Source organism: Triticum dicoccoides, chromosome 4B, assembly GCF_002162155.2.
Source record: "Triticum dicoccoides isolate Atlit2015 ecotype Zavitan chromosome 4B, WEW_v2.0, whole genome shotgun sequence".
In the NCBI taxonomy this organism is placed as follows: Eukaryota; Viridiplantae; Streptophyta; class Magnoliopsida; order Poales; family Poaceae; genus Triticum; species Triticum dicoccoides.
In genome coordinates, this window is record NC_041387.1 from 65,456,427 (window position 1) to 65,461,119 (window position 4,693).

The window sequence follows — 4,693 nt, forward strand, 5'->3', positions numbered from 1 at the left end:
AAAACAGAATTGCGAGGCTCTGAGTTGTAGAAGAGAGCTCAATGAAACTCATTTTCTATTTTCTTTTGAGGTGTAGTTTCGTAAGCACATTATCGCTTTACAATAGCAAGTGGCCACCCTCCCGACTTTGTTGCACCAATTTTACACGATAATGAATTAACACGGCATTCGGATACTATCAGGCTGGTGCTCGATCTCAGACAATCTTTAGTTCATTTTCCACCTTCACAGTTTGGAAATTTGTACTTCCTCCATCCGGAAATACTTGTCGGCGAAATGAATGTATCTAGATGTATTTTAGTTATAAATACATTCAATTTTATCCATCTCTTTGACAAGTATTTTGGAACGGAGGGAGTAGTATGGTATAATTGCCGCCCCTGACTGCTTTGGGATTTTGCTCTGAAGTTTCTGAGATCATACTTTTTACATTCTATCCGAATATTGTTAAGTGGTACCGAAACAAAGTTACCGGTGAAAAATCTGAATCACTCGATTTTCGCATGATTTTGTATCATGAACGACCCTCGAGCTCGTGATTACCTAGGAAGAACGGTCTTTATTGTTTTTATGACCTTTGGGAGATTATGCTCACATCTCCAAGGCATACAACCCATTAACGGTGGCGCAAAGGGCGCATCTTGGCGCTATCCACGTGTCCCAATCCTACTGTATCGATTTATTGTGTCGAACGGAGAGAAAGACGCGCTGGAAAAAATTGCTCGGTCAGGTGGGAGGAAAAGATTGGTGAAATAAAAAGATGGGAGGAAAAGAAGTTGCGCGCCGATGGCACCCGCATCGAGCCCCTCGCTCTCTCCTTTTCCTTCGCAGGCACGTCTCCTCCTCCCTTCGTCTGCCTGATCCCCTTCTCTCTTGTGCAGGCCGCCTTCTCCCCTCCTCCGACGGCATCCTCACGACGTAGCACCGATGCTCTGTCGACCTCCGTCTTCTCCACCGTCGCGCGCGGGCGTCCTTCCGAACTGACGGCATGGGGCCGTGAGGCGGTTCCCCTTTGGTAACGGCGGGGACAGGGGGGGTCCGCGGGCGCCATGGAGAAGCGCTCCGTCAGTGGAGAAGAAGGGAGGAGTGGATGCAGACGCGGAGGATGTTGAGAAGGAGGAGGTGGTCGCGGTGGACGGGGCGCTGGAGCTGTGGTGGCTGCCCTGGAAGGGACTGCCGGAGCAATACAGGCTCATAGGTGTCACTTCCCTGGCAAAATGTACACATTTGACCTCGAGAAGAAAGTATTTCACAAACCGAGTTGTTCATGAAAAAATTTCACACAGCTGACCCTTTTGTGTAGAGCCTGACAATAAGGTGTCACACTACATTGTGCAACGACTGACTGACAGGTGCTACACGCCTGGCCAGCGTTGCACTCCGGACTGCCTGAAAATTGCTAAGTCAGTGTGTAACGCCTAAGAGCTAGGCGTTACATTGTATACTGTAGCGCCTAGTGTCTAGGCGTTGCACTACATCTTCAAACGGCCACTAGTGCAGCGACTAGTTCTTAGGCTCTGCAATGTACTGTGCAACGCCTAGCTCTTAGGCTCTGCACAACGACTTAGCAATTTTCAGGCAGTCCGAAGTGCGACACTGGCCAGACGTGTAACGCCTGTCAGTCAGGCGTTGCATAATGTAGTGTGACGTCTAGTTGTCGGCCGCTATAAAAAAGGTTAGCTGTGTGAAATTTTTTCAATGAGAGTTTACTCTGTGAATTCTTTTCGTTCATTGGTTAAATATGTCGTTTTTGCCCACTTCCCTCGCCTTACCACCCCCTCCCCAGCAGCTGCATGGTGGCCGGTGCGTGCAGCCGCAGGCATCATGTGCTTCGGCGCGTGCATGGTGGCCGCCGGGCGTGCAGCTGCAGCATCCGAGTGCAGCCGCCGCGTGCTGGCCCCCACATATGTTGGCCGATTACGTGCTTGCCGTAGGCGTCCAAGGCCAATGGAGGCCGCCGCCTTCAACTCGCGCTTGCCCTGCAGCCTTGAACGCCTCTGTAAATTTCTCCGCCCATCTCTTGCAGAAACCATACTTCCTTCCTTCTCTCCTCCTCTTGATTAGCATGCTCCTTTCCAATCCACTCCTCTCCTTTGATTTAACACCTAGAACTTTTCATCTTTGTGCGGATTATTCTGTGTATATGCCTACAAGGTGCTCGATGAAAATCCAAACAGGCTACAGGGGAAGATTACTTCCTTTTTATGCTTTTCTGTGTACTCAACAATTCTTTCTTCTTCTTCTTCTGAAATTTAGCTGTAATCATCAACAAATTAGGCCCCCCAAGTTCTTCCCCAAAATGTACTGTACATGCAAGATAATTACATGATCGAAAATATGCAAAGCACTTTAAATAGATGTTGCAAAGCATTTTAAATAGATGTTGTAAGTTTACTCCTTAGGTTTACTGTATAATGAGATGCAATACACATATGTGAACCAGTGATATGTAGGACATTTTCAATAGAGATACTCTTTGTGTTCACCATTTACTCTTAGACATGAAAAGCATCAGCTATATAGTATTATTCAGTGGATATACTATATGTTAACACACAAGGTACAGCTCTATGGGGAAAAAACTGGATATAAACACTAAATGCACAATGCATCTTATCAAATTGTTAACTCTTGAGAAATTTAACTTAAAAAGCTATTTTCTCAACTATTGGTACTACTGTAGTCTGTAGATGTCCAGAGATCATTCTAGGGGTATTAAGATTAGTTTTCCAAACCATGTGTAAATCTAAATTCTAGGTGTGCAGAGATCTATTTTCTCAACTATTGGTACTATTGTAGTCTGTAGAGGCGTACATATCTATTGCTAACAATCTAAATTTCTAGATCAGCAGCTTGGTCTTAAGCTTACAAAATAGACTACTTTGTCTGAGCAATAATAGGTTGTAATTGTTTTGAATGCTAGACATTGGTGTTCATAAAATTTTGTCCTCACTTCTTGACCCCAATTCAAATTAGTTTTTTTTCTTCTCATGAGTGTTAATTTATTTGGCGCTTTTGCTGTCATACTTAGAGCCCTGGTTCAGAATAGTTTTTTTTTCTTCTAGTTCAGGTTAGTGATTTTTGTATATCAATTTTGTGTTCACAATTTTGCGTCAGACCATAGAAGCATTTTGTCTCATGCTTTGGCTGACTTGCTCTATTTTCTATACAAATTCTAGATCGCCAGTTCGGATCATGATCATTGTGTGTCCTTCTTTGTAACTTCGGAAACAGTTTAATAATTGTACAAAGAAGAACCTTGTGTTCTGGAATATGGATTGAAGGTTACAGGTAAGCTCAGCCGGCAGACGACATTCATGTATCATAGGAAAGCAATGGTAATGATTGGCTCTTTCTGACAAAAAGATATATCATGCTCCATGTTTTTACAGGCACATTGACATGAATATAATAGTCGTTAGCATCTCTATATCATGTCCAGTCTTCGTCTTCGTCGTCGTCGTCGTCGTCGCCGCTGTATCTTTCTGAGCCTCACCTCACAATTTCAATGCAAAATGCAGCCATCATCTTGGAATTCCTTGAGAATATCCCTGCCAAATGCGCCTCCTGGGTGTTCCTGTGCGGTGCCATGTAGGGGTCGCCCTTTTCATTAATTTTTTTGCAACGTGGGCAGCACATGTATATGTCAATAATTGCTGAAAACGAATTGAATTTAGTAATAGTGACTCTAACTTGCATTTCTTACTGCTGCTACAGCTTAATACAGTGCTAATGACACGCCTTCTGGTGGTCCGTGGGAGCAAATTGGAGAAACGGAAGACGGGGGAAAGCAATGCATGGCTTCAAACTGGGGGGCGGGTTGGTAATCGTCGAATCGCGTGGTTGCAACTAGACTGAATTAAACAGCATTGTGCATCAAAGTGTGACAGAAATGCACGCGTCGCATTTGGGCGAATGTTAATATCGATTTGTTCATGATGAAAGCAAGTGATTACTATTTACCACCGCGTATCTGTGTCGCTAAAGAGCAGCAGCTTGAACTGGTTGAGATGCTTGGGGTGGCGTCTTCTTTCAGTTTTCCTCTAGCCGCATATACACAGAGAGGGCGTAACTGTGAGAAACTTCAGCTCCAGGCTAACGGTTGGAATTGTCCTCTTATGATTTTGCTTAATGTTTACTTCCATATCAAACATGATGTTAATGTTAAGTATATATGTTGTGTTTGTCTTGTACAGGCCCAGGCCCATAGTCTAGAGTGAAGTATGTTGTGTTTGTCTTGTACAGGCCCAGGCCCATAGTCTAGAGTGAGGCCCAGGCCCATGTAACCTTGTATATCTCTCTCTCCTCCTCAATACAGAAAATTGTTCGGTCATTCTCTCTTCCTCACGTTTTCTAACATGGTATCAGACCAGGACCAAACCCTAGTCCCTCTTCCAGCCGCCACCCATGAAATCGCCGCCGGTGAGGTGATTCAGGCGGATCTGTCTGGTGAGGAGACATCCACATCGCTGCCCCATCCCATCTTCGTCATCAACCTGTAGGAGCTGCTCTCCAGCAGCTCCTTTGTGTGTCCTCACAGCTACTCTGTGAGAATACTTCCCCTGCTCTCCAGCAGCCATCTCCAGCAAGCTCTTGGTGCCTTCCCTGCTCTACAGCAAGCTCCAGGCGTTCCCCCTCCTATCTAGCAAGATCCAGCAAGCTCCTCCTTCTATCCAGTGAGATCCAGCAAGCA

At 45.2% G+C, this 4,693-nt stretch overlaps 1 long non-coding RNA gene across 1 annotated transcript; it reads left to right on the top strand.

The window, feature by feature from the left end:
- Nucleotides 1–1,783: 1,783 nt before the first annotated feature.
- LOC119293353 lies at nucleotides 1,784–4,188 on the top strand. The gene is made up of 4 exons (XR_005143034.1): nucleotides 1,784–1,999; nucleotides 3,180–3,291; nucleotides 3,393–3,591; nucleotides 3,718–4,188. It is a non-coding gene; the product is annotated as an uncharacterized LOC119293353 (long non-coding RNA).
- Nucleotides 4,189–4,693: the final 505 nt, after the last annotated feature.